This window comes from Myxocyprinus asiaticus, chromosome 1 (assembly GCF_019703515.2).
Source record: "Myxocyprinus asiaticus isolate MX2 ecotype Aquarium Trade chromosome 1, UBuf_Myxa_2, whole genome shotgun sequence".
Taxonomy (NCBI): domain Eukaryota; kingdom Metazoa; phylum Chordata; class Actinopteri; order Cypriniformes; family Catostomidae; genus Myxocyprinus; species Myxocyprinus asiaticus.
Genome location: NC_059344.1, coordinates 50,819,209 through 50,845,561, shown reverse-complemented (window position 1 = coordinate 50,845,561; position 26,353 = coordinate 50,819,209).

Here is a 26,353-nt window from a genome sequence, read left to right as displayed (position 1 = left end):
CAAGATCCAAAACTGTTAAGCTCCATAAAGGACATAAAGATAGCATAAGGTCATCCATATGACTCAAGTGGTTTAATCCTGCAATGGACTTCACAGAGGATAAACTGCTGCCAACTCCAATCGTAAAACATGGGAGACTTCATTGGTCACTGCCAGAACCTTGGACTTAGGATGGACTTCACCTAAAATGAACTGCCACAAGCATCTAGCTGGACTCCGATTACACATATTGACCTCTGCCGGTATCATCTTGGTCATAGGATGGACTACACTCTCTCTTAAAATTGAATACATATATGATAAATTAACTGCCAGCTAAAGCCTTCAGCAGCCAATTCACAAAGGACAATGCATCTACGTACACTTACATAGTAAATTTGGGATGGACTTCTAAGACTTTGCCATTTATCTTATAGTTCATGCAAAATCTTTTAGTTTAAACATTGGCCACCAACACCCACTCAGTTTACTAATTTAAACCATGACTGGTATTACACATTGATAACTAATACTGGCATTCCATTCATGCTTTTTAGTCAGAGGCAGGGGTGGACTGGCCATAGGAAGAACCGGGACTTTTCCCGGTGGGATTTTCCCACAATGACAGCTACTTGCAGTTGTTGTAGAAGAAAGTCTTATATCATTACTATGGCAACCGGTGTAGATATACCAGATATTGGCAATTTTGCCTCAACAATCGGATCAGTTTCATCACTTACAAAATGACAGTGTGGACAGTCAGTCCTAAATATTGAAAATCAAATCAGATTTGTGTGCTGTGTGAACAAAGCTTAAGAGTCAGGGAACCCCCTTAATCTTCTGAATTCATTGTAGACATATGCACATTAATGCAAGCCTGCAATAAAATGCACCTGTGTTAGGTAGCAGAGGGGATGCCATGCTGTGTGATTCAGGCACATGCCAGGAGCACACATCTTATGAAGTGCCGGTGAATATTAAAGTAACCAACCAGTCAATGGTGCTCCACGTGAGCGATCATACAATAATCGAAAGAGAGTTAGAGACAAAAAAAAAAAAAAAAGTAGAAAAGGGGGTGGGAGAGAGGCAGAAAAACAGAGAGGTAAAAGCACCTCTCATTTTCCCCCCTGCCCTCCTTTTCTATGTGCACTTTGGCACAAAAATGCCAAATGATCACGCTCCTTTGAGCACCATCTGCCAGCATGTACACTTAAAGATTCTCTCTCCTTCGCTCCCTCTCACTTGCTTTTTCCATTTGTCTCGTTTCCTCTCAATCAAGTTCTCTTTGTTCCTGTTTTTCAAACCATCTCTGTGAGTTTCCCTGTTTGTCTCTCATTTACAAATACCACATTTTGACATCTCTTTCTCTTATTTAATAATGTATCTCCTTGGTTTAAGTGCATGTATTTTAGATTCATTATCCACTAGAAATAGCACATATATTTTTATTTTATTTTTTTTTTTACTTCTTCAAAAATATGCACAATGCACTTTGTTCCATATACTCTATGTGCCTCCTTTGCAGTGTGAGCAGCAAAATGTTTTCCTTTGCATGTACTTGGAGTCACCCAGGGAAATGTAAGTCCCCAGATAAATGCTAACAAACATACTGACACATCTGAGACAGTCCTCGATATTCACTGAAACTCACGCCTTTGCATAATTACAAGTTTAAGCACAAGTGTGTTTGCTGAGTGTTTTTTCATTTTGGCTGGGGTTATTGTGTCTGAACTTGTTAATCTGGTTGCTGCACCAAGCATCACCTAACCAGGTTTGGCATTACGGCTAGCTGGCTCAAATCCGCTGGCATAGATATTATAGACCAGTTTTCTGTAGCAGTACACAAGCACCATTCACACATGCAACCTGTAAAAATTACAGGAAAATCATTGTGTTGCCTTTACTGGTAAATGTACCACATGTGCTGTTCACACATACCATCAGTATGGAAATTTATAGGTAATTATACAACTTTTCATTAAGGGAAATTGCCAGAGCACAATTTACCAATATTTTCAAAAAGGTTGTGTTCACACATGAAAAATGCAGTACATTTTCTGGAAAAGGCTATATGTGTGAAAGGGGCTGACAAATGAGCCAGATACATGCACGACTTGGTTTAATATATATATATATATATATATATATATATATATATATATATATATATATATATATATATAGGTGCATCTCAATAAATTAGAATGTCGTGGAAAAGTTCATTTATTTCAGTAATTCAACTCAAATTGTGAAACTCGTGTATTAAATAAATTCAATGCACACAGACTGAAGTAGTTTAAGTCTTTGGTTCTTTTAATTGTGATGATTTTGGCTCACATTTAACAAAAACCCACCAATTCACTATCTCAAAAAATTAGAATATGGTGACATGCCAATCAGCTAATCAACTCAAAACACCTGCAAAGTTTTCCTGAGCCTTCAAAATGGTCTCTCAGTTTGGTTCACTAGGCTACACAATCATGGGGAAGACTGCTGATCTGACAGTTGTCCAGAAGACAATCATTGACACCCTTCACAAGGAGGGTAAGCCACAAACATTCATTGCCAAAGAAGCTGGCTGTTCACAGAGTGCTGTATCCAAGCATGTTAACAGAAAGTTGAGTGGAAGGAAAAAGTGTGGAAGAAAAAGATGCACAACCAACCGAGAGAACCGCAGCCTTATGAGAATTGTCAAGCAAAATCAATTCAAGAATTTGGGTGAACTTCACAAGGAATGGACTGAGGCTGGGGTCAAGGCATCAAGAGCCACCACACACAGACATTACAGTTGTCGTATTCCTCTTGTTAAGCCACTCCTGAACCACAGACAACGTCAGAGGCGTCTTACCTGGGCTAAGGAGAAGAAGAACTGGACTGTTGCCCAGTGTTCCAAAGTCCTCTTTTCAGATGAGAGCAAGTTTTGTATTTCATTTGGAAACCAAGGTCCTAGAGTCTGGAGGAAGGGTGGAGAAGCTCATAGCCCAAGTTGCTTGAAGTCCAGTGTTAAGTTTCCACAGTCTGTGATGATTTGAGGTACAATGTCATCTGCTGGTGTTGGTCCATTGTGTTTTTTGAAAACCAAAGTCACTGCACCCTTTTACCAAGAAATTTTGGAGCACTTCATGCTTCCTTCTGCTGACCAGCTTTTTAAAGATGCTGATTTCATTTTCCAGCAGGATTTGGCACCTGCCCACACTGCTAAAAGCACCAAAAGTTGGTTAAATGACCATGGTGTTGGTGTGCTTGACTGGCCAGCAAACTCACCAGACCTGAACCCCATAGAGAATCTATGGGGTATTGTCAAGAGGAAAATGAGAAACAAGAGACCAAAAAATGCAGATGAGCTGAAGGCCACTGTCAAAGAAACCTGGGCTTCCATACCACCTCAGCAGTGCCACAAACTGATCACCTCCATGCCACGCTGAATTGAGGCAGTAATTAAAGCAAAAAGGAGCCCCTACCAAGTATTGAGTACATATACAGTAAATGAACATACTTTCCAGAAGGCCAACAATTCACTAAAAATGTTTTTTTTATTGGTCTTATGATGTATTCTAATTTTTTGAGATAGTGAATTGGTGGGTTTTTGTTAAATGTGAGCCAAAATCATCACAATTAAAAGAACCAAAGACTTAAACTACTTCAGTCTGTGTGCACTGAATTTATTTAATACACGAGTTTCAGAATTTGAGTTGAATTGCTGAAATAAATGAACTTTTCCACGACATTCTAATTTATTGAGATGCACCTGTATATGTTTTATTAAAAAAAGTTGGAAAATTAATTATTCATATGGCTACATTATAATGGTTAAATTGTCACTACATATGATTTATTTGGAAATAATTAACAAATGTTCATTATTGAGTGGGTACTGTACATAAAAAAAACAAAAAAAAAAACAATCATGTTCAAAACCATGTCCTAGTCTTACCCCGATTCTCTAAGGTAAGCTTATAATAATGATTTTTATTTAGAGCTGCCGGGTCGGATTTGGCAGGCATACGTCAACCGTGATGTATATGTCCTCCATTAACCGTCATGTCCGTAAGCTCAGAAAGAAGGTCCGGCTGTGGCACGACTTGCATGAGTGTCGGGGAAGCAGAAAGCGAGTGCAACAGCTGTTAAGCTACAATGAGAAACCACTCTCCTATTGGATTTTTAGCTGTTTTTAAATGCTTGGCGTAGTTGTTTACCTGCTATAGTGCTTGTATGTGTTTTCTGGTAGGGTTGTTGAAGTTTAATTTGGTTGTCATGCTTAAATGAATTGAATATTACTCGTGTTTATTCATCGCGATGTATTTACAAGTTTCATTTTTTCAGGTGAAGTTACTGTAGCATGTTTACTAAAATTCATGACTACTGAGTATTTTATAACATTGCTGCATTTTCGAGGTTCCATATGTATGTTTGTCCCTTAGAGTGTGTGTGCCGCTGTTTTCTTATTTCTTTTACCCCAGTCAGAGAAATGCACAAGTTGTCACTTTCCATTGTCCTTTTACAGTCTGTTTAAACAGAGTTGACAATTTAAAATTGCATCTAAAAGCAACTATAGGTACAATGTAGATCCCCATGAATGTATGTTTAAATCAAGTTGTTTATGATCTACTGATTTCATAGCACAGGTATATTGTATATTAATTTGTTTAGTGTGTAACCATCTCTCTATTATAACTTTACTGGAAAAGAAAAAATTGAACGTTATTATAGTAATTGTTATATTGCATAATTCTGATTATTATTTTTAATAATAAGTATATTTCATCCCTATCATTATTGAATCCTTGTTTTGCGTTTTAATATTACAACCTGATTGTTTACAGTGCATAGACCTACTATTGTTGTATTAAGGTTTAATTGCATTGTCCACGGAGGCTATAGATTGTAGTATAAAATTAAGTGCCTTCAACTGAACTCATATCAGCCATTTCACTAATATCACATCTTAAATTGATGTGTAATTGAAATGTGTAATACAATACAAACAGTAATATGTAGTGGATAAACAATTGAATAATCATATTTAAATATGTAATTCATCTTCCTCAAAGTAAATCATATCTTGGTTATGTAGCTAGTGGTTGTAAAGAAACAACACAATAAAGAAAGAAAAAATTTTTGTAAGAAAGATACAAAAATATATTTTTGGGATTTTATTCTGATGGCTGTTTTATCAAAAGGACATCGGTCGATGGGGCTGTATTGAAAAATTGAGCAAAAAATTAAATAAAAATAAAATATATATATATATATATATATATATATATATATATATATATATATATATATATATATATATATAAAACTGTGAAGAACATGTCCCAAATGAGAACAAAAAATCACTAAATTTCAGCACAATGAAAAATCAGTAGAAAGAATGAAATACAGTAGAATGAACTACAGTAGAGGCTAATGTCAAAAGAAAATACAAACAGGGCATTAGCTTACCCATAGACTTCAGCATACATCATCTTAATACATGCTTATTTCATTCACAGTATTTTATGTATTTAACACATGCTTAAATCACTCATAGCACCTTATACATTTCTAACCAGGCTTTAAGGACATATACAACAGTTTAAACAATAAAATTGTCATTGCACGTTCACTTAAATGGAAAACACTCCGGGCTATAAATTATTAAATGAGATACGATTAATACTACATTTGCATACCCAGTTCTTGCACGTGTGCACCAAACGTGGTCAAACTCCACACATGGAATCCATATGCATCCTTCAAAAATGATCCATAATAAACACTCAACTTCAACACACGACTCTTCTGAACACATATTTAATGCAATTCATAAGAATTTTGTGCAAAATTGTATATCTACCCAAAGAATTATCAACTGATGAACAAAACCGAGAGCACTCTTCCGCAATGTATGCTCTCATGTTCTAACCAGCACACATGTGTGTAACACAAAACTCTTAAAGGGGCCACGTCCAATCCATAACCAGGCCAAACTACATGAAATTAATCCACCTGGCTACAGATCTAAATGAGATTCAGCCACTCATAAGAGCAGTGCCAAATCAGAACTGATGTAAAATATTCCTCCGCAAGTTGCTTGCAATTTTAGGTTTTAACCACAGATGTCACTACAGAGCACAAAGTAAAAAAAAAAAAAAAAAAAAAAAAAAAAACAAGATTATTTTGCACATAATTATAATCATATTTACTATATACAGTGGCGGCCAAATGTTTGGAATAATGTACAGATTTTGCTGTTTTGGAAGGAAATTGGTACTTTAATTCACCAAAGTAGCATTCAACTGATCACAAAGTATAGTCAGGACATTACTGAAGTAAAAAACAGCACCATCACTATATGAAAAAAGCCATTTTTGATCAAATCTAGACAGGCCCCATTTCCAACAGCCATCACTCCAAGACCTTATCCTTGAGTAATCATGCTAAATTGCTATTTTGGCACTAGAAAATCACTTGCCATTATATCAAACACAATTGAAAGCTATTTGGTTCGTTAAATGAAGCTTAACATTGTCTTTGTGTTTGTTTTTGAGTTGCCACAGTATGCAATAGACTGGCATGTCTTCAGGTCAATATTAGGTCAAAAATGGCAAAAAAAGAAATAGCTTTCTCTAGAAACTCGTCAGTCAATCATTGTTTTGAGGAATGAAGGCTATATAATGTTTGAAATTGCCAAAACACTGAAGATTTCATACACTACAAGGTGTACACTACAGTTTTCAATGACAAAGGACAACTAGCTCTAACAAGGACAGAAAGAAATGTGGAAGGCCAGATGTACAACTAAACAAGAGGATAAGTACATTGAGAAATAGATGCCTCACATGTCCTCAGCTGACAGCTTCATTGAATTCTACCCACTCAACACCAGTTTCATGTACAACAGTAAAGGGAAGACTCAGGAGTGCAGGCCTTATGGGAAGAATTGCAAAGAAAAAGCCACTTTTTAAACATAAAATCAAAAAGAAAAGGTTAGAGTGGGCAAAGAAACACAGACATTGGAAAACAGATAATTTGAAAAGAGTGTTATGGATCTTAACCGCATTGAGCTTTTGTGGGATCAGCTAGATGTAAGGTGCGTGAGAAGTGCCCGACAAGACAGCCACATCTATGGCAAGTGCTACAGGAAGCGTGGGCGAAATGTCACATGAATATCTGGACAAACTGACAGCGGATCTGCAAAGCTGTCATTGCTGCACGTGGTGAGAACTCTCAGAAGTAGTTTAAGAAGTTCTAATGTTCATATTGTAATAGTAATTTTTCACATTATTAATATCCTGACTATACATTGTAATTAGTTGAATGCCACTTTGGTGAATAAACATACCAATTTCTTTCCATAAGAGCAAAATCTGTACATTATTCCAAACTTTTGGCTACCAGTGTGTGTATATATATATACACACACATATATATATATATATATATATATATATATATATATATACAAACACACACATATATATATATATATATATATATATATATATATATATATATATATATATATATATATTAATTTTCTTCATTTAAGAACATTATTATTATTATTGCATTTTCACATTAGCTCAAATCAACAGAATCACTGGTAACATGGGTAACACACAAACACATCAAGAACTATGTTTACTCCATTTGTTTAGTTTTTAGTAAAGCCTATTGGTAGAATTTCAAGCTATTGCATTATATCACTCTCTCTCTCTACATCCAGTAGCCTTCACGTTCAGCAGGCATTGGTATGGTGTAACATAAGTTCCCTATCTGTCACTCACTCGACGTTGTGTCGATGTAGTGACACTAGGGGTCATTCTTGGGAGCCCGAAACACCTCTGATCTTTTGAAAAAAGACCAATGAGAATTGGCGAGTGGAATTTGCATGCCACTCCCCCGGACATATGGGTATAAAAGGAGCTGGTATGCAACCACTCATTCAGATTTTCTCTTCGGAGCCGAGCGGTTGAATTCAGTGCACTGAATACAATTCCTCAAGAAGAAGAAAAAAAAAAAACTCACCTCGCTTAAGACTGCTGGATTTGACGGCGCATTTCAGCAGCTTCTCCCCCTCTGTGACTGTACAGTGCAGAGAACGCCCCTGGGTGCTTCGGCAGAGCAAAAAAAAGAGTATATTCTGAAAAGAGTATATTTTCTATTCATAAAAGAGCGGCACACACGGAACATCTTTTTAAAGATGTCTTTCCGTTTGTGGATTATTCCTGGTTGCGGTCGCTATCTCTCCACTTCCGATGGCCACGATTGCTGTCTTACATGTCTGGGCGCTGCCCACGCGGAGACATCGTTCGTGGATGGATCATGTCCTCATTGCAAGAACATGACCATGGCAATGTTGCGGTCGCGGCTTGCATTAGTAAGAAAGCAAGCCACCCCAGCGGCTCCCCGCCTCTGTCCTTCTACCTATGGGTATGAGGCCGTGCCGGTTAGCACTGGGGATGATTTGGGGACCTCAATGGGACCACCTCTGCCGGGTATCCCCCCACGGACCTCCCATTCCCAAGCACGCTCACTTGCCCCGATCGCGTGCTCAGACGAGATCGCCGGCTCATCTCAGGGCGGGTTCGACATCTCGTCTAGCCCCCCGGAAGATGATGAGTTATCAAGCGCAGCATCGGCTCATCCAGTCTGACACTGAGGCTTCGGCTGGTCTTCCTCCTTTGGGAACGGTTGCCCAGTCTCAGGCCAATGCAGAAATGATGGACATGCTTTCCCGGGTGGCCGCGAGCATCAAGCTAGAGTAGAACCCTCCACTCTCCCCTGAACCCTCATGGCTCGACGATTGGCTCCTGGGCTCGGGGCGCCGCTCACAGCACCCCTGTTCCTTTCTTCCTGGAAGTGCATGAAGAGCTGACAAGGTCGTGGGAGGCCAATCTCATGGTGGGCGGCAGGAGCCAGGTAAGTGCTTCGATGTCCCTCGACTCAGCACGGCCATGGGGCTCGAACCCCCCTCGACGTGGCACCTCGAGCTCCACCCTGCTGCGAGGCCCCACCCGCTGGTACGTCTGACATTATCCCCTTGGTCCCCCTCACCCAGAGTTTGGACGCGTGGCTCGCGCTTTCCAACACTTCGCGATGGCTGACCCGGACCGTCCGACTCGGCTAAGTGATTCAGTTTGCCAGGCGCCCGCCCAGGTTCAGCAGCATCCGCTTCACCTAGGTGAAGGGCGAGAACGCCGCTACCTTGCGTGCAGAGATCGCGACCCTCCTGAGTAAGGGTGCGATAGAGCCTGTCCCTCCAGCCGAGATGAGGAAAGGGTTCTACAGCCATTACTTCATCGTACCAAAGAAAGGCGGTGGACCTTGGACCTGCGAGTACTGAACTGGGCCTTGCAGACTCCCGTTCAAGATGCTGACGCAAAAACGCATTCTAGCTAGCGTCTGACATCTAGATTGGTTTGTGGCGGTAGACCTGAAGGATGCGTACTTCCACGTCTCAGTGCTACCTCGACACAGACCTTTCCTGCGGTTTGCCTTTGAGGGCCAGGCGTACTAGTACAAGGTCCTCCCCTTCAGCCTGTCCTTGTCCCCTTGCGTCTTCACGAAGGTTGAGGAGGCAGCCCTTGCCCTGCTAAGGGAAGTAGGCATCCGCATTCTCAACTATCTCGACGACTGGCTGATCTTAGCTCATTCTCGAGAGTTGCTATGTGCACACAGGGACCTCGTGCTCCGGCACCTCAGCCGACTTGGGCTTTGGGTCAACTGGGAAAAGAGCAAGCTCTCTCCGGTTCAGAGCATCTCTTTTCTCAGTCTGGAGTTGGACTCACTCTCGATGACAGCGCACCTCACAAACGAGCGCGCACAGTCGGTGCTGAACTGTCTGAAGGCGTTTAGACAGAGAACAGCTGTTCCACTGAAACACTTTCAAAGGCTCCTGGGGCATATGGCATCCTCAGTGGCGGCCACACCGCTTGGGTTGATGCATATGAGACCGCTTCAGCACTGGCTTCGGACTCAATTCCCGAGATGGGCATAGCGCCGCGGGACACATCACGTGACCATCACGCCGGTCTGTTGCCACCTCTTCAGCCCTTGGACTGACCTGGCATTTCTATGGGCAAGGGTTCCCCTAGAGCAGATCTCCAGGTGTGTCGTGGTTACAACAGATGCCTCCAAGACGGGCTGGGGCGCCATATGCAATGGGCACACAGCCGCTGGTTCTTGGACTGGCCCACAGCTGCATTGGCACATCAACTGCCTAGAGTTGTTGGCAGTACTGCTCACCTTGCGGAGGTTTCGGCTATTGATCCAGGGCAAGCACGTGAAGGACCTTCTTTCTCAGGGACGGGGCACCATCTGGTACCTGTGACCAGACCTCTGGAATCTCCACGTCTGGCCCTTGGATGGGACGCGTAGGACTTAAGTGGCCTACCGCCCGCGGTGGTAGACACAATCACTCAGGCTAGGGATCCCTCTATGAGGCACCTGTATGCCTTGAAGTGGCGTCTGTTCACTAAGTGGTGTTCTTCCTGATGCGAAGACCCCCAGAGATGTGCAGTCGGATCGGTGCTTTCCTTCCTGCAGGAGAGGTTGGAGGGGCGGCTGTCCCCCTCCACCTTGAAGGTGTATGTAGCCGCTATTTCAGCTCATTACGATGCAGTAGATGGTAAGTACTTGGGGAAGCATGACTTGATCATCAGGTTCCTGAGAGGCGCTAGGAGGTTGAACCCCTCTAGACCATGCCTAGTTCCCCCGTGGGACCTCTCTGTAGTCCTTCCTGGTGAACCTGGAAGTGCTGCCCCAGGAGGACGCAGATCTAGCCTTGGCGTTGCTGTGTCCAGTGCGAGCTTTACGCATTTATTTGGATTGCATGCAGAGCTTTAGAAGCTCCGAGCAGCTCTTTGTCTGCTTTGGTGGACAGCGGAAAGGAAGTGCTGTCTCCAAACAGAGGATTGCCTACTGGGTCTTTGACGCCATCGCTATGGCATATCAAGTTCAGGACGTGCCACACGCTGCGGGGCTACGAGCCCACTCTACCAGGAGTGTGGCGGCCTCCTGGGCCCTGGCCAGTGGCGCCTCTTTGGCAGACGTCTGCAGAGTAGCGGGCTGGGCAACACCCAACATCTTTGCGAGGTTCTACAATCTCCGGGTTGAGTCGATTTCGTCCCGTGTAGTGGCAGGCACAAGCAGGTAAGTTCCGGGACAGCTGGCTGGGTGTACTGCTTGCGCATAGCGCCTTTCCCCTCCCTTGAAGGGAAGACATGCGCTCTTGACTCCCAGTAGTGTTCACAGACTGTGATCCCTTGATGACTTCCTCCTTAGCCCTGTGGCAGTCGAGTTTGTGGAGGAACTCACTGCTGGCTCAGTAAGTGCACTGGTAAGGCCCTGTACTGAGGTAGGTGCTCAGTATGTGGTGGTTCCCCATAGGTAACCCCATGTGTTATATCTTCCGTTAAATCGTTTCCCTCTTGGAAAGCTACGTCTTCCTTGAGCAGAGGGCCCCCTGCTCCGGTCGCCATGCTTGTAGAAACTCCTCCCTCCTTGGGTAGGACCTACCATACGACTCTCTACATGACATACTTCCGACAAGACTTGGTAAGAGCATGTGATTTCCGCTTGAAGTATTTGTTCCTGAAGGACTGTTCGACGCTCATAGCAGCGTTGGGGGAAGTTACGTGACAGCCTGATGCGCTGGCTACGAAGCACACAAAAGTCTGCCCATCTTGCACCGCTAGTCCACGTAACACAGTTCAGCTAGTTGTGGCGTTTTGTATAGGGACCCCTAGTGTCACTACATCGACACAACTTCGAGTGAGTGACATATATGGAACGTCATGGTTACTTTCGCAACCTCCGTACCCTGATGGAGGGAACGAGACGTTATGTCCCTCTTGCCACAATGCTGAACTACCCGCTGAAATGGCCAGGACCTTGTCTCGGCTCCTCAGCACAAAACCTGAATGAGTGGTTGCATACCAGCTCCTTTTATACCCGTATGTCTGGGGGAGTGGCATGCAAATTCCACTCGCCAATTCTCATTGGCCTTTTTTCAAAAGATCAGATGTGTTTGGGGCTCCCAAGAGTGACCCCTAGTGTCACTACATCGACACAACATCTCATTCCCTGCATCAGGGAATGGAGGTTACAAAAGTAAACATGACAATTTTAAAAGCTCAAAAATAGTCTGGAAGACTGAGACATAAATAAATTTGCTGTAATTTAGTTAGGCCAACTCTTGGAGTAGTTTATAAAAAGATTTTATTAATGTAAATGACATTGGAGTAGGTTTGGTCTTAGCGGACTAGCTCTGCTTTATGCACACTGCTGCTGCTGCTTGACATCAGTCAATATACCGCTGCTGTTGTTTGGAAACATGCTGCATCTGAGACGAGAGACACATGCTGCTGCTACTAAATAAACTCAGTTAAACCCCCTACGAAAAGCAGTTCTAGACACATGAAGCTGGGGAGGAGGAGGGTGAATGCAATGCAAGGCTGCGTTGCTGGACTTGAGTTAAAGCTGTTGAAATGAGAAGCGGTATTATATTTTGACAGAAGGGTGTAATTGCCTGATTGGGTTATGCAGAGGCGTGTTGGGAACTGAACATATCGGCCTGCGCCATGTAGAGTTTCCTAACTGAACTAAATAGGACGTTTAGCACAAAAGTATTTTCAGGAGCCATTGGTTTGGCCTATGCTGAGGGTTGAATGATTTGTACTGGTTATTGAGAGTATAGATCAAACACTGATTGCAACAGAGATTTGTTATTTAAAACACAACATAACAGCTTCTAGTGGTCCATAGAAATGGCTATATCAATCAGAGTAGCTTAAATGCAGCCAAGGGCAACAAGCATATTCAATTAGCAACAAAAAAGACTATAATCAAAATAATAAAGTACTGTAAAAAGCCTAGGCTTTTGCAATTGTGATATCACAGTAATAACTAATGAAAGCAAAGAGAAATCTACCTGTATGGAAATCTAAAAGCTGGACAAATGTATTTGAAAATGTATTTGAGGTCTTTGTTTAGTGCCATGGTTCTTTGTTCCTGTTGTATAGTTCTCATTTGTCTTTGCTCCTGTTTCCTTTCTGATTGTTTCCAGATGTTTCGTGTTAGTTAATTAGTTGTCCTTAGTCTTCTATTATTTGGTACACAACAATACTTTTGGCAAGTTCTTGGTTTCCTTTATTAGGCTTATATCATTATGTTCATTTATACATTTCTGCCATTTGGAACCCTGCAATACTCTTGAGACTTAAGTTGCTCCTTAAAAGATTTAATGTGATCATTCATATAGGATAAGATGGTTTAAAATATGCTCAAAACAGCATGTTAAAATAATCTGTTAATAATATTATTAGAACAAGGGACTAAAAATGAAGGCCCCGATTTACTGAGATCTATGAAATGGTGTGTGGGCATCATGGGTGTTTTGCAGGTGATTCACTGAGAAAAATCAGCAAATATCTGCATGTGCAAATATGTTGGACACACCCGCCAAAAGGAGGCTTTTACGTGTAGTGCTTGCATCAAATGCGATTACAGTACAGCTCTCACTAAATACCATTTTACTTTTATTCAAAATGGCTTTTATATATTGTGTATGATGTAATCCTTAAATCCTAAAAAGTGTAAGAGTAGTTGGTGAGAATGCACATGACACTCTTCACTTGAAATGTTCATACAATATTATGTACATGTTAAGCCATCGCACCACTGATGTATACTTAAATGAAATCTGAATTTTATACATCATGGCTACTGGTGTAACCTCTGTTCCCTGATGGAGGGAACGAGATGTTGGTGTCGATGTAGTGACACTAGGGGTCACTCTTGGGAGCCCGAGACACCTCTGGTCTTTGATAAAAGGCCAATGAAAATTGGCGAGTGGTATTTGCATGCCACTCCCCCGAACATACGGGTATAAAAGGAGCTGGTATGCAACCACTTATTCAGGTTTTACGCTGAGGAGCCGATATAAGGTCCGGCCATTTCAGCGGGTAGTTCAGCGTTGTGGCAGGAGGGACCAATGTCTCGTTCCCTCCATCAGGGAACGGAGGTTACACCAGTAACCATGACGTTCCCTATCTGTCACTCACTCAACTTTGGTGTCGATATAGTGACACTAGGGGTCCCTATACAAAACGCCACAAGGCTGAACTGTTACGTGAACTGGCGGTGTGTGGTGGGCAGACTTGCTGTGTGCCTCATAGCTAGCACACTAGGTCGACACGTAACCTCCCCCAACACAGTTATGAGTGTCGAACGGCCCTTTTTAGGGACAAGTCGACTACCCAAAGATAGAGACAGGCTTAACCCAGTCGTGGCCTCTTTTTCCCTTCTCTTTTTCCACTCCCTAAAAAAGAAGGGGGATTATCTGACTGGGCCGCCAGATCTAGTCGGGGGGTGTCCCTCCCAAGGGGAGGACACCGCGGAGACCACACCTCGCCCCAAGAGAGGGGGGATATTTAAGTGGAAGAATATGTCACATGGTCTTTCCAACCATGTGGAGAGCCTTCAAGGTAGATCCTTCCCAATGGGGGAGGAGTTACTACAAACATGGAGACTGGGGCAGAGGGGCTCTGCCCAAGGAAGACACAGTTTGCCAGCAGGGAAACGAATTAGTGGAAGATATAGATCGCATGGGGTTAAGCTTACAGGGAACCGCCACATGCGGAGCACCTACCCCAGAACCGGGCTATTAGCGCATGTACTGGGCCGGCAGCGAGTCTCTCCAAAAACTCGACTGCCACAGGGCTCGGAGGAAGTCAACCAGGGAACAAATTTTGTGAACACTACTGGGAATTAACAGCGCACGTCTTCAGCTCAAAAGGAGGTGGAAGGCGCTATGTGCAAGCGATACACCCGGCTGGCTATCCCGGGCTTATCCACTTGTTGCGTGCCACTACCTGGGACTAAACCGGTTCCACCTGGAGGTTGTAGAACCTTGCAAAGGTGTTGGGTGTTGCCCAGCCTGCTGCTCTGCAAATGTCTGTTAGAGAGGCACCCCTGGCCAAGGCCCAAGAAGCCGCTACACCACGGGTAGAATGGGCTCATAGCCCTACCGGGGGCGGCATGTTTTGGGCGAGATATGCCATAGTTATGGCATCAACGAGCCAGTGGGCGATCCTCTACTTGGAGACAGCGCTTCCTTTCCGCTGTGCACCAAAAGCAGACAAAGAGCTGCTCAGAGATTCTAAAGCTCTGCGTGCGATCCAAATAGATGCGTAAAGCACGCACCGGACACAGCGACGACAGGGCTGGGTCTGCCTCCTCCTGGGGCAGCACTTGCAGGTTCACCACCTAGTCCCTAAAGGAGTGGTGGGAACCTTGGGCACATAGCCCGGTCAGGGTCTCAGGATCATGTGAGAGTAACCTGGACCGAACTCCAGGCACATTTCGCTGACAGAGAATGCTTGCAGGTCACCTACCCTCTTGATGGAAGTGAGCGCAGTCAGGAGGGCAGTCTTCAAGGAGAGTGCCTTAAGCTCGGCTGACTGCAAAGCTCAAAGGGGGCACTCTGTAGACCCTGAAGAACTACAGAGGTCCGATGAGGGAACGAGGCGTGGCCTGGAGGGATTCAGCCTCCTGGAGCCTCTTAGGAACCTGATGATCAGATCATGCTTCCCTAAGGACTTACCGTCGACTGCGTCGTGGTGTGCTGCTTTTGCAGCAATGTACACCTTTGAGGTGGAAGGGGACAGCCTCCCTTCCAACCTCTCTTGCAGGAAGGAAAGCACTGATCTGACTGCACATCTCTGGGGGTCTTCCCGACGGGAAGAACACCACTTAATGAACAGACTCCACTTAAAGGCATATAGGTGTCTCGTAGGGGGAGCCCTAGCCTGAGTGAACGTGTCTACCATCGCAGGTGGGAGACAGCTTAGGTCTTCCACGTCCCATCCAGGGGCCAGACATGGAGATTCCAGAGGTCTGGGCATGGGTGCTGGATGGTGCCCCTTCCCTGAGAAAGAAGGTCCTTCCTCAGGGGAATTTGCCCGGGGGGAGCTGTCGCGAGGACCGTGAGATCCGAGCACCACGTCTGGGTGGGCCAGTAGGGTGCTTACCAGGACGACCTTCTCCTCATCCTCCCTGACCTTGCACAGGGTCTGTGCAAGCAGGCTCACTGGGGGAAAACGCATATTTGCGAATGCCAGGGGACCAGCTGTGTGCCAGCGTGTCTATGCCGAGGAAGGCCTCGGTCAGGGTGTACCAGAGCGGGCAGTGGGGAGGATTCTTGGGAGGTGAACAGGTGCACCTGTGCCTGTCGAATCGACTCCAAATCAGCTGGACCACCTAAAGGTGGAGTCTCCACTCTTCCTTGAGGGTAACCTGTTGTGATGGTGCGTCCACCATAGTGTTGAGGTTGCCAGGGATGTGAGTGGCTCGCAGCGACTTGAGGTGCTGCTGACTCCAGAGGAGGAGACGGCGGGTTAGTTGTGACATACAACGTGAGCACAACCCACCTTGGCGGTTGACATATGCTACCATTATCATGTTGTCTGTCTGAACTAACACGTGCTTGCCCTGGATCAACGGCCGGAACCTCCACAGGGTGAGCAGAATTGCCAGTAACTCGAGGCAGTTGATATGCCAATGCAGTCGTGGACCCGTCCAGAGGCCGGCGGCTGCGTGCCCATTGCAAACAGTGCACCAGCCTGTTTGAGGCGTCTGTCATGACCACGACGTGCCTGGGGACCAGTTCTAGGGGAACACCTGCTCGTAGAAATGAGAGGTTGGTCCAAGGGCTGAAAAGACGGTGACAGACCGACGTAATGGCCACGCGGTGTGTCCCGTGGTGCCATGCCCATCTCGGGACTCGAGTCTGGAGCCAGTGCTGAAGCGGCCTCAAATGCATCAACCCGAGCGGGGTGGCCACCGCCATCAAACAGGCCAGCACCGACTGGGCGCGCTCGTTCGTAAGGCGCGCCGTCAAGGAGACTGAGTCCAACTCCAAACCGAGAAAAGAGATGCTCTGAACCGGGAGGAGCTCGCTCTTTTCCCAGTTGACCCAAAGCCCTAGTCGGCTGAGGTGTGAGAGCACCAGGTACCTGTGTGCGCATAACACGTCTCGAGAGTGAGCTAGGATTAGCCAGTCATCGAGATGCAGGAGAGCCATGGCGTACAGGGCGGAGGCAGCTTGTCCAGCGGCACCGTAGGTCTTGGCCATCAGAGACGACATAAACCTACAGGCCTTGGACGAGGGCTTTGGGCACCCACGCCAGGTGGTGGTGCTCTGTGGGCATAGGTGTACCGCGAGCGCCTTTATCCACCGGGGGATTGCCGAATAACCCTTGGCTGCCCCACCATCGAGGGTAGTGAGGGCGGGGAAGCTGAAAAGATCAGGACCGGGCAGTAAAAGGTGCCTCCCGCGACCTTGTCAACTCTTCATGCACTTCCGGGAAGAAAGGAACGGGGGCGGGGCATGGCTTTGAGCGGCGCCACGAGCCCAGGAACCAATCACTGAGCCGTGAGGGTTCAGTGAAGAGCGGTGAATCCACTCTAACCGACGCTCACAGCTGCCCGGGAAAGCATGTCGTCATCTCCGCGTCAGCCTGTGACTGGGCGATTGACCCCGAAGGGAGGAGCCCAGCTGAGGCTTCCGACTGGACGAGCCCGCTCTCCAATGCTGCACTCAAGAGCTCATCACTTTCGTGGGCTCCGAATAAGAGGTCGAACTCGCCGTGAGACGAGCCGGCGGACTCACCTGGAAACCCGATCGGGGCAGACGAGCGTGCTGGGGAATGGGAGGTCCGCGGGGGGATACCCGGCGGAGGCGGTCCCATTGGGGTCCCCAAATCGCCCCCAGTGCTAGCCGCGCTGGCCTCAAACCCGTGGGTAAAAGGACCGAGGCGGGAGCCTCTGGGGTGGCTCGCTTTCTTACGAAGGCGAGCCGCGACTGCAACGTTGCCATGGACATATTCTCGCAATGAGAACATGACCATCCACGAACGCTGTCTCCGCGTGAGCAGTGCCCAGACACGAAAGACAGTGATTGTGACCGTTAGAAGGCGAGAGATAACGAGCACAACCAGGAATAACACACAATCGGAAAAGCATCTTTAAAAAGACTCGTCTTTAAAAAGACGTTCCGTATGTGTGCTCTTTTAGAGAAATATATACTCTTTTAGAGGGGAAAAATGCTCTTTCAGAAAATATACTCTCTAGTTTTTCTGCCGAAGTGCTCAGGGGCGTTCTCTGCAGTGCACCAGTGCAGAGGAGGGAGAAGCCGCTGAAATGTGCCGTCAGATCCAGCAGAGGTGAATGAACAGTATTATTCAGTTCAGTGAGCATGACCGTTCGGCTCCGAAGAGAAAATCTGAATGAGTGGTTGCATACCAGCTCCTTTTATACCCGTATGTTCGGGGGAGTGGCATGCAAATACCACTCGCCAATTTCCATTGGCCTTTTATCAAAGACCAGAGGTGTCTCGGGCTCCCAAGAGTGACCTCTAGTGTCACTACATCGACACCAACGTCGAGTGAGTGACAGATAGGGAACCACTATTATCTTGACCATGACAAAGTTAGCAGCGCAGGAGAGAGACACTGGAAGCTGCATGGTAGAGAACTTGCGCTCCAAGCTCGTTTCACAGGATCAAGACAAAACCTTTGTGTACATGTGCATATCTGTCTGCTTCAAGTCCTGGAAAGAACCAGCACTTAAAATACTTCGCAATGTTTTGGCAGTTTTGTTTATTGTTATTTTGTTTATATAGTTTAAATTGCAACATACTTTGGGCCTAAATTGATAGTAGGTTTATGATGTTATCAGTTATGATATCGAGTTTTAAAATAATCAAATAAATGTTTTTTTTTTTTTTTTCATAAGTATTAATTTAATTTCACATTAGTGTGTGTCAATAAAGGGTGTTCTACGTATTATCTGTCCTTAAAGTCTAATTTTGCCACAATGACAGCATGATGCACAGTACAAATCAGATTAATACCTGCCTTTCATTCGTATTAATTTGCTCTCGTAGTTTTCTGATTGTGAAATGTCTTTCAGGCTTGATAAATAACTTTGTGGGTGCAATTTGATTAATTTGCATCTAGAACGGCCTTTATTATGCACATTTGGAGGCACAACTCTAAATTGCACATTCATTTCGGGGAAACATGCAAAAATTGCTAAGACATGCTATTTTGCGCATCTGAAATTTTCTTTAAAAGACTGAGTTAGTAGATCAGCTCAGATCTTTTTTTAGCGTGCTATCAAGTTTGCACGTTTTTATACGTGCAAACCTTTAGTAAATCGGGGCCTAAATGTTTTTCATTTTAGTTTGTTCTGAGCAAAAACAAAATTTAATTCTGGTTAGAATTAAATAAAAGAATGGTTTATAACGTCCTTTATTTATTTATTTTTTTAAATGACAGTACTCTGTGCTAGTGATGGGTGATATACCAGTTGAAGTGTTTCCAGATCTCACAAGAGAAACAAGGCACCTGTTCTGGAAAAACAAGCTTACAGTAAGAGACTTGCCTCAACCAAAATATATTTAAAACATTTCAAATATTCATTTGGCCACCTAAAACAAATGAATACCCTAAAATTCTCTCTCCTGCATACATACACACTATCTGGGCATTTAGACTAAACATAATCTTTTACGGATTGTGTAAAAACTAGAGGTTCTCCGAATCAAAGCACATGCTTAAGTTCTATTAAAAAGAGAGAAGCTTTGGTTTCATGAAAAATTATCAGAACATAATTAACTGGTTATTAGCCAGTTACCAGCATTTAAAAATAATGTTTTCACTCCTGAACAATTCAAAGAGATTTTGTTCCTGCTTTACGATTATGTTCTGCAAAAAAAGTTTCTGGTTTTCGTTTTCATTCCTTGTACTATTTTTTTCCATGATTATGTTTGGTTAGTTAATGAAACTAACTATTAACCCTCTCTCCAGGTTTTATAGAACTCCTTAAGACCCATCAAATGCCTTTAAGTTTACTTTGGTTAATTTCAGTTTCTATGCATGATTTGATTTAACAGGAGTCAGGAGACCCTCCCTAGCCAACTGTTGATGGATAAAAAGAAAACCAGGACAGGAATATAGCGAATGCTGATGTAAGGAAAATAGCACAGTTAAAGTAACAGCACTTAAAATTTACTCAATTAATAGTATACAATTTTAAATGACTAAAAGTGCAATTCCTGAGAAAAAGAAAAACAAACTACTTAATTAAGGTAACAAGAGTGTGTGTAATTTGTTACTTTACACTCCTGCTGAAATAAGACAACGCGGAACAAGATAATTTTTTCTAAACACCATCAGGGCAATACATAGTGCCATGTGTTAAATTGAGCAACTCAATCTCTCAGGCACAGCAGAGACATGTTCAGCTGCTCTCTCAGTTCCGCTCTTTAATGGATCTTGTTGAGATGATGATAAGAATTTGAGTTTCCATAGAGACCCTTGTTGCAAGAGACCATGGTGATGAAGAGGCCCTACATTGTAAGGATCCATCAGTATGGGCAGTGGAAAAGATCTACAGAGTGGCTGACTTTCTGTTTATTGTTATCATGTGTACTAAGCTGTCAGAGTCATTAAACATATTTCTCTGTGTCCAGAGATCTTAAACCTATGATAAATGAGACATGCACATAAGAAGGCACACTCCAGCTATCTCAAAATACTCTCTGAGGCACACATTTGTTTTTCATTGCTTGTGGGGACTTTTCATAGACTGCATATACTGAGCGTTTTTATACAGAGCTAATATTTTTTTTTTTTTTTTTTTTTTTTTACCCCACTCCTACCCCTAAGCCTAACCCCACCACAAACCTTTCTGCTTTTATTATTTTTTTTATTCAAGGGATTATTTTTTTTATTCACCAATACATGGTGAACTGTCACTATTTCCTTTTACACCCATTTTCTATTTTTCACTCCTATTTTTGCTTTATCTTTTCCTTTTATCTTTCTCTCTCTCTCCCGCTCTGTCTTATTTCCTAAACAAATTTTACAGCCAGCTCAGTTATTCTGCTTCCCAATGATCCTCTGCCACATACAGACAAATCTTCATTAAGTTTCATCTGCTTGTCTTCATGCTGTGCTATGATTATAGCTAAAATCACGAGGAGAAAACTGCCCTGTGCTTAGATTGATTAGTAGGACTGGTTGTAGCATGGTAATCACTGCTAGCTGCAGTCTCAGCACTCTGGTAAATCCCTTGGTGTCTGGCTGCTAACAGACAATCATGTGGTTTGGAGAAGGTAAGGGAGGTGTCAATACACACACACACACACACACACACCAACAAACACACAATGGTCTAAAATTAGTGCACTGATTCTTGAGATAAGGGACAAAACATGTCCTAAATAGCCCTTTAAATAAAACATAACCCCCCCATACATCCAGAATACCTATTGCGCGACCAGGGTTGGGGAGTAACGGAATACATGTAACGGGAATACGTATTTAAAATACAAGTATTCCAATACAGTTACAATTTAAATCATTAGTATTTAGAATACAGTTACATTTAAAAAGTATTTTGATTACTGAAGAGATTACTTTGCATTTAATTGTCATTTGTTTCATTTAATATTTAGTACTTTCAGATGGAAAACATTTATACATATAAATGATGCGATCCAAAGTGCATTTGAGCAGCGGTGAAACACTTTCTTATGATGTGTTACATTCATATGAGCAGACAGAGAAGTAAGCTCAGAGCAGAAGAAACAGAAATAAACCTTGTGTAAATTGTCAGCATTACGCTAAGCTAAAATGCTATTTCTAGCCATTTTACATGCACATGTTACCAGGCACGATCAATTTTTTTTTTATCAAGAAAATTCACGTTGGATCATAATTAATTTTTTTTTCTAGTAAGACCTTTGATATTAGGGCAAAAATCTTATTCTTGATAATAATTTTTGTATTGTTTTCCTGTAAAAATATCTAAAATTCCTTAAACCAAGATCAATTTGATTTATCTTGTTTTAGAAACAACACTGCATAAGATATTTAGGTTTTTCAGAGAATGCATTTTTAACGTGTTTTTGTCTTACTGTACTGGTAGAGTTTTTATAGTCAAAACAAGTGAAAAAAATCTACCAGTGCTGAAGAAGTAATCCAAAGTATTTAGAATATGTCACATATTCCCTGTTTTTTGTATTGACATTTATGTTGAAATTCTTGTTTAGTTCCAATGTTCCTGTTTCCTGTTAGTTTGTAGTTCTTTTGTAGTTTAATTTTATGATTGGTTTCCCCTGATTGTTTCCACAGGTGTTCCTCCTTCCCTTGTTTGCCCCTGTGTATTTAAGACCTTGTTTTCCCTGTTTCCTTTGTCAGTCTTCACATGTATTGTCATGTTCTGTACCTGGTTCCCTGTGTTTTGTTTTCATTTTTTATTCTGAGTTACTTGGTTCATATTTTGTTTCCATTAAAAACTGCACTTAGATCCTCCAGCCTCGTTAAAGAAAGACTGAACAAAAAATGGATCTAGTGGCCGTCATATTTCTGCTCCTTCAACAAGGGGACCGTCCAGTTGAGGATCATTTCTGTGAGTTTTTAGAGCTGGCAAATATAGTGCACTATCCAGACCGCTCTCTGGTGGTTTTCTTCCGGGCCGGTCTGAATAGTGCATTGAGGGAACTGATACCTCCGGCTGATCCTCACTGGACGCTCGGCGAATATGTGGAGAAGGCTCTGGAACTTTGCGGTTCCCTTTATACAGTGGATTATGGCGGGAACCCCAGGCCAAAACCTGCGTCTTCGGCTCCCCTGTCTCAAAGACTTCCATGGCCCCTGTCTCCAAGTTGTATGATCTGCCACTGATATTTGTGCGTAGGTCCTTGAAGACCCTACCTCAAAAATTGTCTGCACCCACGCCTGCCATGGTCAACGAGCCAGCGCCCACACCTGCCACGGTCAACGAGCCGCCAGCCTTGTCCGTCCCAGAGCCAGCATTGCAAGCCTCATCCGTCCCAGAGCCAGCGTTGCCAGCCTCGTCCGTCCCAGAACCAGCGTTGCCAGCCTCGTCCGTCCCAGAACCAGCGTTGCCAGCCTCGTCCATCCCAGAGCCAGAGTTGCCAGCCTTGGCCATCCAGAGGAGGAGGAGGAGGAGGAGGAGGAGGAGAAGAAGAAGAAGAAGAAGAAGGAGGAGGAGAAGAAGGAGGAGAAGGAGAAGAGGAGAAAATTTTCCGTTCCCGAGTCTCTACCCGTGTACGCGACCACGGAGGTCGTTCACGAGTCTCTACCCGTGTACGCGACCACGGAGGTCGTTCCCGAGTCTCTACCCATGTACACGACCACGGAGGTCGTTCCCGAGTCTCTACCCGTGTACGCGACCACGGAGGTCTTTCCCGAGTCTCTTCCCGTGTACGCGACCACGGAGGTCGTTCCCGAGTCTCTTCCCGTGTACGTGACCACGAAGGTCATTTCCCATTCATCCAGGACTCTTTGTCTGGAGGCTGCCACGGCTCCGCCTTCCACGGCTTCACCCCTCGAGCCTACCACGGCTCTGTCCTCCAGCGGCTCTGACCCCAGAGACTATTCCTCCAGCGGCCGCCTCCCAGGACTCCTGACCCAGTCCCCACCTTGAGGTAATCTCCTTGGTCTCCTGGCTGCCCGCCTGATCTGCTCTGGTCTACTTGGTCCTCCGAGCCTGCAGCGTCGCCCTGGCTCTCCATTCCTCCGGCTCCACCTTGGTTTCAAGCCTCCATGACTTTGCCTTGTTCCTCTGCTCCCCTTGCCCCTTGTGCCCCCCTGAACTACCTATTTTTCCCCCACACCCCATGGACAATTTGTTTTTGTGTGTGGTGCGTGCGTGCGTGTGTGTGTGTTTTTTGTGGGGGGGGGGGGGGCATTTGGAATCCACTCCTTTAAAAGGGGGGCTCTGTCACATATTCCCTGTTTTTTGTATTGACTTATGTGAAATTCTTGTATAGTTCCAATGTTCCTGTTAGTTTGTAGTCCTTTTTGTAGTTTCACTTTATGATTGGTTTTCCCCTGATTGTTTCCACAGGTGTTCCTCATTCCCTTGTTTGCCCCTGTGTATTTAAGCCCTTGTTTTCCCTGTTTCCTTTGTCAGTCTTCACATGTTTTGTCATGTTCTACACCTGGTTCCCTGTGTTTTGTTTTCATTTTTATTCTGAGTTACTTTCATCTTTTGTTTCCATTAAAAGCTGCACTTAGATCCTCCATCCTCGCCAGCCTCATTACAGAATACATTACTGACCTTGAGTAATCTAACAGAATACATTACAAATTACATTTTACAGCATGTAATCTGTAGAGGAATACATTTCAAAAGTAGCCCTCCCAACTCTGTGCGCGACTATGGGAAAAATATGCAATCACCAAAAAATCTCATTGAATGACCTAAAATTGGAAAGAAGGATCTTTTTGGTGTTTTAATGGCTTTATATTATTTCTAGTACAGATTTTTTATTTATAACATTTGGAAAGAACAGTTTCTGTTATCAAGGATATGGCATGTAAACTCGGCAAAAAAAGAAACGTCCTCTCACTTTCAACTGCTTTTATTTTCAGCAAACTTAACATGTGTAAATATTGTATGAACATAAAAAGATTCCACAGCTAAGACATAAACTGAACAAGTTTCACTGACATGTGACTAACAGAAATCGAATAATGTGTCCCTGAACAAAGGGGGGTGGGGTCAAAATCAAAAGTAACAGTCAGTTTCTGGTGTGGCCACCAGCTGCATTAAGTACTGCAGTGCATCTCCTCCTCATGGACTGCACCAGATTTGCCAGTTCTTGCTGTGAGATGTTACCCCACTCTTCCACCAAGGGACTTGCAAGTTCCCGGACATTTCTGGGGGGAATGGCCCTGGCCCTAGCCCTCACCCTCCGATCCAACAGGTCCCAGACGTGCTCAATGGGATTGAGATCTGGGCTCTTCACTGGCCATGGCAGAACACTGACATTCCTTTCTTGCAGGAAATCATGCACAGAACGAGCAGTATGGCTGGTGGGATTGTCATGCTGGAGGGTCATGTCAGGATGAGCCTGCAGGAAGGGTACCACATGAGGGAGGAGGATGTCTTCCCTGTAATGCACAGTGTTGAGATTGCCTGCAATGACAACAAGCTCAGTCCGATGATGCTGTGACACACCGCCCCAGACCATGATGGACCCTCCACCTTCAAATCGATCCCGGTCCAGAGTACAGGCCTCGGTGTAACACTCATTCCTTCGATGATAAACGTGAGTCCGACCATCACCCCTGGTGAGACAAAACCGCGACTCGTCAATGAAGAGCATTTTTTGCCAGTCCTGTCTGGTCCAGCGAAGGTGGGTTTGTGCCCATAGGCGATGTTGTTGCCAGTGATGTCTGGTAAGGACCTGCTTTACAACAGGCCTACAAGCCCTCAATCCAGCCTCTCTCAGCCTATTGCGGACAGTCTGAGCACTGATGGAGGGATTGTGTGTTCCTGGTGTAACTCAGGCAGTTGTTGTTGCCATCCTGTACCTATCCCGCAGGTGTGATAATCAGATATACCGATCCTGTGCAGGTGTTGTTACATGTGGTCTGCCACTGCAAGGACAATCAGCTGTCCTTCCTGTCTCCCTGTAGTGCTGTCTTAAGCGTCTCACAGTACGGACATTGCAATTTATTGCCCTGGCCACATCTGCAGTCCTCATGCCTCCATGCAGCATGCCTAAGGCACGCAGATGAGCGGGGACCCTGGGCATCTTTCTTTTGGTGTTTTTCAGAGTCAGTAGAAAGGTCTCTTTAGTGTCCTAAGTTTTTATAACTGTGACCTTAATTGCCTACCGTCTGTAAGCTGTTAGTGTCTTAATGACTGTTCCACAGGTGCATGTTCATTAATTGTTTATGGTTCATTGAACAAGCATGGAAAACATTGTTTAGACCCTTTACAATAAAGATCTGTAAAGTTATTTGGATTTTTACAAAATTATCTTTAAACTAGAGTGTCCTGAAAAAAGGGACGTTTCTTTTTTTTGCTGAGTTTATTATGTTCGGGGTCAATTTGACCCCAGAAACAAACACAATTTCAAACATTTAGAATGATTTTATTTCTAAAACAGAACATCATCAGAACATCAGTAAGGAACACATAACAGTTCTTTATTTACAAAAAATAAACCTTAAAAAAGGTAAATTTGAGCACTGTGTCAGGGATTGTTCTATGCTACTGTAAGTGCTATGTATGCAAATATGTATGTGTGTGATAGTAAAAAAACAAAGTTACGTAGTCACAAAAATTAGTTTGAAAGAATACGAACAGCATAGACAGAATATGAACAGCATATTATTTTTCCTACAGCCCACCAGAAGGTACAGTCCAGCCTTTTGTCTGCACTACTGTGCACATTATGTGCAGAGAGTGTGTGCGTGCTCATTGCAGACATATTTCTTGCATTTCACACAGATGTTGCTAGTCTTGGAGTCATTTCTGTTGGGACAGACCTGGC